This window comes from Gossypium raimondii, chromosome 3 (assembly GCF_025698545.1).
Source record: "Gossypium raimondii isolate GPD5lz chromosome 3, ASM2569854v1, whole genome shotgun sequence".
Taxonomy (NCBI): domain Eukaryota; kingdom Viridiplantae; phylum Streptophyta; class Magnoliopsida; order Malvales; family Malvaceae; genus Gossypium; species Gossypium raimondii.
In genome coordinates, this window is record NC_068567.1 from 42,309,767 (window position 1) to 42,319,870 (window position 10,104).

At 35.2% G+C, this 10,104-nt stretch overlaps 1 non-coding gene across 1 annotated transcript; it reads left to right on the plus strand.

Moving 5' to 3' along the window:
• Positions 1-8,507: 8,507 nt before the first annotated feature.
• Positions 8,508-8,614, plus strand: LOC128040320 (small nucleolar RNA R71). The gene has a single exon (XR_008194976.1). It is a non-coding gene; the product is annotated as a small nucleolar RNA R71 (small nucleolar RNA).
• The last annotated feature ends 1,490 nt before the right edge of the window (positions 8,615-10,104 follow it).

The following is a 10,104-nucleotide window of genomic DNA, read 5'->3' on the forward strand; positions in this document are numbered from 1 at the left end:
CTTTGCGAGTGGTGTCAAATATTCTCTTCGTCAAGTGTGGATTCCTTACTTTGACACAGTCCACTTAGAACCTAGAATTGTAAGTTCCTCGAGAATTTCTTGCAAACTTTCAGACTCTTTATTGCTCATCAAGGAGAAATATTCGTCGTTTTTGAAATCAGGCAATTCAAAGAACTCATTAATAGTGTTTGAAGTTATTGGTACCTTGATTCTGCAAAATGGAACTTCCGTCAACTTGCTTGAGGTTAAATTCACATAGAATTCGCGCACTAACTCCTCATCTACACTAGGTCTCTTCTAACAAAACAACTCCCAATTGAGAGTTTTAGCAACCTGACAAATACGCACCATAAAACCAATATAGTTGCTTTCTTTCAATGTGAAATCTTTCTCTGGATGCATCTGTTGATTCTTGAAGATACTCTCGTATCTTGCTTTGGCTTCTTCACAGTGGAACTTGTTTTGTGATTTGTCAATTTGGGTAGATGCACGAGTTCTCTTGCGAGGCATGAGTAACCTGATGATAAGATTGTAACAATTATTTTCTCAAAAAATTAATTAATATACAATATTAATAATTCAATAAATTGAAAAATTAGATAATAAAATTTAAAATTAGGAGAAAAATTGGTCTTACCACTTTTTTTGTAAAAATTAAAAGCTCTTAAGAAAAATAATTTTGATTCAAAAGATGGAAAATTAAAATAAGTTTAGGGGTTTTTGGCTAAGGATGGGTGAAAGGGTGGTGTGCCGCTCGGGTATGCAAGGTAGCAGCGCGCAGCAGGGGATGGATGTGAGCAGCGTGCAGATCATTGAGCAGGCCTGGTGTGGGCATGCGTGGGGTGCTGTTGACCGGTCGGCTGGGCGATGTTATGGCTAGGGAATTGTTAGGGGGTTTCGGCACTTAAGGGTTTTGGTGTTTTTGGAGGGAATGGTGTATGAATGAAAAAAAATAAGAATAGATGGGTGGAATTTATAGTGAAAGCAGTAGGAGCTAGTGTAGAATTATTAAAATTTCTAAGTTCTAATTCTACTCAAAGTAAATAACAATTAATAATTAATATAATGCATATTAAATTATTATTTGCTATTAATTTATTAAGATAAAACTTATCGAATAAAATATGATTAAATTAAAACTAATCCTAAATCTAAATAAAGTGATAATAATTAATATATATTATAATGGATATAATTATATATTAATAATTATCATCTTTTCTTTTTTACTTTTTTTATTGAACTAAAACATTTATTCTAGATGCTTTTTGAAAATATTTACAAAAGAGGCATCTAATTTTAATATTTACAAAAGAGCAATCAAATTTTAAAATAATTCAATTAAGTTCCTAGACTTAATGAAAATTTAAAATTAAGTTGCAACATAAAACTTGGATCAAAATTGACCCTTTTATTTGAAAAACTAAAAATTTATTTTGTCATTTAGGGAATAATTTCTTGGGAAATTATGTTAAAATCAATTCCCAAGAAAGATTAGAGAGGTCACAAGCGGTCCCGCTTAAGTTCCAATCTCCTAGACAGAATTTATTTAAACATACTAATCTCGAAAATATACCATAAATCATTTATTCAAACAGAAGAACAAGAAAAATTAAATAGTTGATAAAACGAACGAGATTTGATTCTGTTCAATTTTATCTCTCCAGTAATGTTTTAAACGTTAAGCATTAACTCAAAAATTACCTTCCTTACCTTGAAGTTCAACAACTCCATATGGATAGACTCGATGAATCATAAATGGACCGGACCAACGTGATTTTAACTTCCCTGGAAAGAACCTTAATCTAAAATTGAATAACAAGACTTGCTGACCTGCTTCAAATTCTCGAACTCGAATGTGCTTGTCATGCCATTTCTTGAGTCTCTTCTTAAGTAATTTGTGAACACATGATTCTGCAAAATCTTCAAATTTTCGTGTTTCCACACCCTAAACTTAATTCATTGCTCGTCCCGAGTAATGCACAAATTTGAAAAGAATTTTCTTGGAAACACTTTTTGAAAAACTTCTTTAGAACAACATTCTTCCCAAAATCATGAAATCAATATACTTATGCTCAAAAACAAGAAATTTGATAATTATGCTACTCAAGTATATATATCGTTCAAATTAATCTCAACAATTACTACAATAGCAAAATTAGACTAAATGTTTCTTAAAGACATGATAATCCTTACCAATTTGATTTTAATCCCTTATTCAAAATTAAATTGCAATCATTAAGCTTAACTGATGTCTTCATATGTTGAACAGAGCAATTTCTCTCTACTAATGTAGGTAACAGTGGAACTTTGAATCAATAGGTCTTTAACAAGGTTGTAACGTGGCTGGGCTTAGGGGTAGGTAAAAGATAGATAATTTTAGGTTTAAAAAAAAACCCTAGACTCAGCTTGTATTGGACCTTTCGAAATAATTACCTTCAATACATCAACTTTTCTTTCCTTTTCACATGTTCTTTAGTGCAATTTACTTCAAGTACATATGCTTTTTTTTCGAGTATTTTACTGCATTTCATACTTCTTTGCAATTCTCCCAAACTTATTTTCAAAGAATACTCTGAATAGTACTGAGTCTAGTGTTTGAGACATTTTTAAGATAATTAAGAAAAGTGATGGCTAACTTTGTAAGGGAGCAAATAAAATTAGGCCATAAAGTCTCAAAGTTGGGTTTCAAAGGATAAAATTTTCATCATGGTTGGCTTGAAAGGCTCAAACGGTCCAAACAACAATTGCCTAAATCATTTTCAATGTTCCATGCTTCCTAGGATTTTGCCTCAAGAAACTACTAAATCAATTCTAAAGACTTAAACTTTAATGCATGCCTAACTTTCCTAAAGAACTAAAATTTTATGGTATGATTTGCATGCTTTATTAGAAATACATTTCATGTCATTATTAAGCTAACATAACAATTTATTGAAATAATCAAACTTTATTCATACTTAAATTTAGCATACTTAACAAAATTCAAATTTATTGAACGAAAATATATCATATTCATAATTAAAAGAAAAAATTTATTCTTAGTGGAAATAATTTCAATTTTAGGTCCCCCCAACTTAAAATGAACAATTTCCTCATTGTTTAAAGTGAATAGATACTACAACCAGGTAGGATTCCAGAAAAGAGGAGGTGAGTTAGTTTGACTGCTTAAGTACCAAGCTCTTCCTAGATCCAGTCCTAGACATGTATATACCTATTGCCCTACTTTAGACTTTACTACTTGTTCATATTTACTTTTGATTCCCATCTCTTATTTTATTGTGCAGAAATAAAAAATTCCTAATTAATCCTAATTCTAAGCTAATTTGATAAAAATAATATATAAATTATAAATAATATAATCATATATATTAAAGTTTATCAAATTATTAATAATATTAAAGATATTTATTCTAGATGCTTTTGAAAATATTCATAAAGAAAGGCACCTAGTTTTTTATTTACGAAAAGAGCGACTAAATTTTAAAATAATTCAATTAAGTCCCTAGACTTAATGAAAATTTAAAATTGAGTTGCAAATTAAAACTTGGATCAAAATTGACCCTTTTATTTGAAACTAAAAATTATATTTCCATTTAGGGGATAATTTCTTGAAAAATTATGTCAAAATAAATTCTCAGGAAAGATTAGAGGGATCACAAACGGTCTCATTTAAGTTCCAATCTCCTAGACATAATTTATTTAAACATATTTTACCCGAAAGTATACCCTAAATCATTTATTCAAAAAGAAAAATGAAAAATTAAGTATCTGATAAAATGAACGAGGTTTTATCCCGTTCAATTTTATCTCCCTACGAATGTTTGCACTGAGCATTAACTCGAAAATTACCTCCCTTACCTTGGAGTTCAACAACTCTGTCTGGATAGACTTGGTGTATCGTAAATGGACCGGACCAACGTGATTTTAGCTTACCCGGAAAGAACTTCAATCTAGAATTGAACAACAAGACTTGCTGACCTGCTTCAAATTCTCTAACTCGAATGCGGCTATCATGCCATTTCTTGAGTCTTTCTTTAAGTAATTTGGCATTTTCATATGAGAACATTCGGAACTCTTCTAACTCGTTGACTTGGAACATCCGTTTCTCTTTCGCGATCTTAGGATCCAAATTAAGCTGTTGAAGAGCCCAGTAAGCTTTGTGCTCTAACTCCAATGGTAGATGGCAGGCTTTCCCAAAGACCAACCTATAGGGTGACATCCCTAACAGTGTCTTGTATGCTATTCTGTAAGCCCATAAAGCATCATCTAATCTTGTGGACCAATCTCGCCGGTTCGGACAGGCTACCTTCTCGAGTATGCCTTTGATCTCCTTATTTGCCAGTTCAACTTGCCCATTTGTCTGCGGATGGTAAGCTGTTGCAACCTTGTGTTTCATTCTGTGCTTGTCTAATAACCATTTTAACCAGTTTTTCATAAAGTGGGATCCTTCATCACTGATGATAGCTTTTGGGGATCCAAACCTTGTGAACACATGCTTCTATAGAAACTTCATCACAACCTTAGCATCGTTTGTCAGATATGCCTCAGCCTCGACCCACTTAGACACATAGTCTACTGCTACTAGTATGTATTTCTGACCGCAAGACAGAGGAAAAGGACCAAGAAAGTCAATACCCCATACCTCTAACAACTCTACCTCAATGATGTTTGTTCGAGGCATCTCATTTCTGTTGGTGACATTTCCAACCCTTTAACATCGATCACAACTCTTCACGTAAGCATATGCATCCTTGAATAGTGTTGGGCAAAAGAATCCAGCTTGCAATACTTTGGCCGCTGTATGTGTACCTTCGAAGTGTCTCCCACTTGGAGCTGAGTGACAGTGGTATAACGCATCTCTTGATCATCTGATCTGCAGATCATCTGATCTACACACTTTTTAAACACATATGGCTCTTCCCAGAAATAGCACTTCACATCATGAAGAAACCTTTTCATTTGTTGATATGTCTTATCAATTGGCATCAAACCACAGGCTAAATAGTTAGCAATATTAGCGAACCAAGGGGTATTATAGACATGATTTACCTTCAGGATATGTTCGTCTGGAAACGTCTCCTGAATTGGTATAAGATGGGAATTCCCTTCTTGTGGCTCCAATCTGGACAAGTGATCTACTACTTGATTTTCGACTCCCTTTCGATCTTGAATTTCTAGAGTGAACTCTTGAAGTAGAAGTACCCATCGGATCAGCCTCGGCTTAGCGTCTTTCTTCGCAAGTAAATACTTAATTGTCGGTTGGTCCGTATAGATAGTCACTTTGGTACCTACCAAATAAGATCGAAACTTGTCGAAAGTAAACACAATAGCAAGTAACTCTTTTTCTATTTCAGTATAATTTAGTTGAGCTCCTGTTAGGTTTTGACTTGCGTAGTAGATGGGATGAAAAACTTTCTTCCCTCGCTGGCCCAAGACAACTCCAAGTGCGAAGTCACTTGCGTCACACATCAATTCAAATGGAAAATCCCAGTCTAGTGTGATGATTATGGTTGTCGTGACTAATCGAATCTTCAAATCGTTGAAGGCTTTTAAGCATTCCTCATCAAAATTGAATATAGAGTCCTTCTCCAATAATTTGCATAAGGGTTTAACAACTTTGGCGAAGTCCTAGATAAATTTTCGATAAAAACTGGCGTGGCCCAAAAAGCTCCTAACACCCTTTACAGATGTTGGAGGTGGGAGATTCTCAATAACGTCTACCTTTGCTTTGTCTACCTCGATCCCATGTCTCGTTATCCGATGCCCTAGAACAAATCCTTATCGTACCATAAAATGGCACTTTTCCCAGTTGAGTACGAGATTTGTTTCTTCACATCGCCTTAGTACCTTAGTTAGATTGGCTAAGCAATCATCGTAAGTATCTCCGAATACTAAAAAATTGTCCATAAAAACTTCAAAATATTTCTCAACCATGTTAGTAAAAATAGACATCATACATCTTTGAAATGTAGCAGGTGCATTACATAAACCAAATGGCATGCGTCTAAATGCAAACGTACCGTACGGGCAGGTGAATGTCGTTTTGTGTTGATCTTCTAGTGGTACTCTAATCTGATTATACCCTGAGTATCCATCGAGAATATAGTAGTAATCTCGTCCTGCGAGTCTATCCAGCATCTGGTCCAAGAACGGCAAAGGAAAGTGATCTTTCCTAGTCGTCTTGTTCAACTTTCGGTAATCGATGCAGATTCTCCATCCCGTAACCATTCTAGTCAGTATCAACTTGTTGTTCTTATTCTCTATGACCGTGATACCTCTTTTTTTTTGCACACACTGGACCGGGCTTACCCATGAACTGTCTGAGATGGGATAGATGATACCCACATCTAACCACTTGATGATCTCTTTTTTTACTACGTCCTTCATGATAGGGTTCAATCTTCATTTTCCATCGATCATCCCTTTTTTGCCATCTTCCAGGATAATCTTGTGCATGCATATAGATGGACTAATACCGTGAATATCGGCTATGGTCCATCCAATGGCCTTATTGAATTGTTTCAGAACTAATATAAGTTTCTCTTCTTACTTAGTGGTCAATTTTGCTGAAACAATCACAGGCAGCGTAAAAGCGTTACCTAAATAAACGTATTTTAAATGGGAAGGTAATACCTTGATTTCTAATTTAGGGGGCTCCTCGATCGACGCTTTTGGTTGGGAATAGTCCCTCTTTTCTAACTCCAAAGATTCAAAACGGGATTGCAGATTAAATCCCCTTTGATTAGCTTCTAGAAAAGCTAAGTATTCATCCTCCTCTTCATCATTTAGAGGATCCAATGTCAAAATTCTTTCCAGTGGGTCCTCAACACAGTTGAGTTCCTTCTCCACTATTAAATCCTCTAAATCAGACACTGCAGAGCAATCATCCATTGTATGAGGAAATCGCATAGACTTAAAAACGTTAAATGTTACCTGATCATCCTGAACATGCATGGTGAGCTCGCCCTTTTGCACATCAATAAGGGCCTTCCAGTTGCTAGGAATGGCCTTCCTAAGATCATTGGTATTTCTTTGTCTGCTTTAAAATCTAGAATTACAAAGTCAGCAGAAAAGATAAACTTATCTACACGTAACAATACGTCCTCAATTTTTCCTTCTAGATATGCTAAGGATCGATCTGGTAGTTGAAGCATAACTGTAGTTGGTTTACCTTCTCCTATCCCCAACTTTCTAAATATTGATATAGGCATCAAGTTGATACTTGTACCTAAGCCATATAATGCCTTACCATAATATGTTGCTCCAATGTTGCACGGTATGGTAAAACATCTAGGATCTTTCAATTTTGGGGGTAGTTTGTCTTGAAGATATGAACTGCATTCCTTCGTTAGAGCTACCGTCTCAAATTCTCTAAGTTTTCGTTTCTTAGACAAGATATCTTTTATGAACTTGACGTAGTTCGGCATTTGCTCAAGTGCTTCAACCAACGGGATGTTGATGTGAAGTTGCTTGAGTTCGTCACGAAACTTCTGGAATTGAATATCCTACTTCTGTTTCTGAAGTCTTTGAGGGTAGGGTGGTGGTAGTTTCATTACTAGGACTGATCCTGGTTGATTCGTCTTTGGCAGCAATTTTGCATCTAACGACGTTGTTAGTTTATCAGAATTAGCTGGTCCTGAGGTTACTTTGTCAGGTTTTACAGATTCTGGTTCTGGTGAAACTGGAATTTCAACTCTTGGTTGAACTACTTTTGAATCTTGAGCGTCAGCTGGCTCCTTTTCAACTTCGATAGTGTTAGGCTCTTCTTTTCGCTTTTCAATGTCAACGCTTTACAACGTTCCTTCCCTAGATTTCTCAGATTCTCTGTGTCACTAGGTAGAGCACCTTGTGGTCGGTTCCTGAGTTCAGTAGCAAGCTGGCCCACTTGATTCTCCAAATTCCTTAGAGTGGCGTCGTTTTTCGCCATGTATGCCTTCAATAGATTCTCTAAGCTATTGGATGGTTCCACTTGGTTTGGTTTCTAAACTTGTTGGGGGAAACTAGGCGGCTGAGTTGGTCTAGGTTGGACGTAAGTGTTACTGGTTCTCCACGATGAGTTATAAAAGTTGGATTGCAGCCCTTTCCCACCTCGGTTTTGGTTTTGGTTACCCATGTAATATACAGATTCGGGGTTCATTGGACATTCTTCAAATAAATGTCCTTCCCCACAATACACACAGGCTATATTCTCAAATTGGTTAGGTGGTTGGGCTGCAAAATTGTTAGATCCATTAGTGGTAAGATTCTTAAGCATTGAGGATATTGAAGATACCTGAGATGCTAGTTAAGTGAGAGCGTCCACTTCATGTATTCCAGCGACTCATCTTCCTGACATTGCTTGATTGGTTGGCCATTGATAATTGTTGCTGGCAATCCTCTCAATAATTTTGTAAGCCTCATTATAAGACTTAGAAAGAAGAGCACCATTAGTAGAGGCATTCACTACCATCCTCGTGTGAGCGTTGAGACCATTCTAGAATGTCTTAAGTTGAATGCAATGTGGGATTCTATGATGAGGGCACTTTCGCAATAACTCTTTGTACCTTTCCCATGCCTCATACAGGGACTCATCATCCATTTGTTGGAAGGCAGTGATCTCATTCCTCAACTTGACATTCTTGCTCGGCGGGAAATACTTCATGACGAATCTCTCAGCTAGCTCTTGCCATGTAGAAATGGAGTTTGGTGGCAATGAATTCAACCAAGCACGAGCTCTATGCCTTAGTGAATATGGGAACAGCTTCAGTCGTAATGCATCTTCGGGTACTTCGACTAACTTGAAAGAATCGCTCACTTCCATAAATAGTCCTAAGTGAAGTTGAAGATCTTCAGTAGGCATTCCACTGAATTGGCCCACAGTCTGAAGCATCTGGAACATGATTGGCTTCATTTCAAATTGTTGTGCCTCGATTTTGGGTCTCTTAATTCCCAAATTAAGATCATTAAATACTGGCACGGTATATTGTCGTAAAGCTCTACCCCTATCATTAGCAATAAAGATAGGATTCTGAGCAAGGTTTGCTCCGTTTTCTTGATTCATATTTTCAAAGTTTATCTCTTTGGTCTTTCTCTGGTTCACTTGCCTTCTTTGTTGTCAAAAGGTTCATTCTATTTCAGGGTCCATAGGGAGTAAGTTGATAATCTGGTCAATACTCATAAACACCTGAAATAATCACAGAAAGATTAAGTGAGTAAAGATTTAAATAGGAAAATAAATAAACCAAAATGTAAAAACAGATTCACAAATAGTGGCTTTTTTTTAAAAAAAACAGTCCTCGGCAACGGTGCCAAAAACTTGGAACGACGAAAATGTGCAAGTGTACACAATTGCAACAAGTAATAAAGTGACAAGTAAATGTCGAGTTATTGTATCCACAGGGACTGTAAAAGAATTATTTATGAAAGTAAGTTTAAACACTTTGGTGAAAGAAAAATATTTGGATTTGGGAAATGATTAAAAACTAGAAACAAAGTAAATAAAATAAAATAAAATAAAGTTCTAATGCACGATTTCAAAAGCTGATTTTATTCAAGATGATATAATTGTGTTGGATTAATTACATTTCCTTACCTTAGAATCATTAAACTTTTGCTTATACTTATTACTAATAAATCACAACAACTCGATAATTCGCTAACTTATGAACATATTTACAAATAAAAAATCCATTCATCTCTTGCACATATTCCTATGTCAATTCGACTGATAAAACAAATTTATAAAGATAAACATGTTATTGCACATACGTACTTATTAGATTAAACGATCTCTCGCATATTCCTATGTCGATTCAAACAATTAATTCAATCTAATTAGCATATAAAAGACTATGTGAGGTAACAAAGTATCCTTACCTTGAAACAGTTTAATCACAATAATCTTGCAAGTTATGCAAGGCATATGTATCGCCAAATACAATACTAATCTAATCTTTAGCTACCTTAGAAGAATTAAACATGCACTGATTAAGTACTGTGTCCATTAATTACAATTTCAATGCGTTTTAATAATTAATTCTTTAGTTATCTTACAATTGTAATGCAAAAATAACTTAATCATGGTTTTATTTAATCAAACATTTTACCGAGGCCTATAACAGC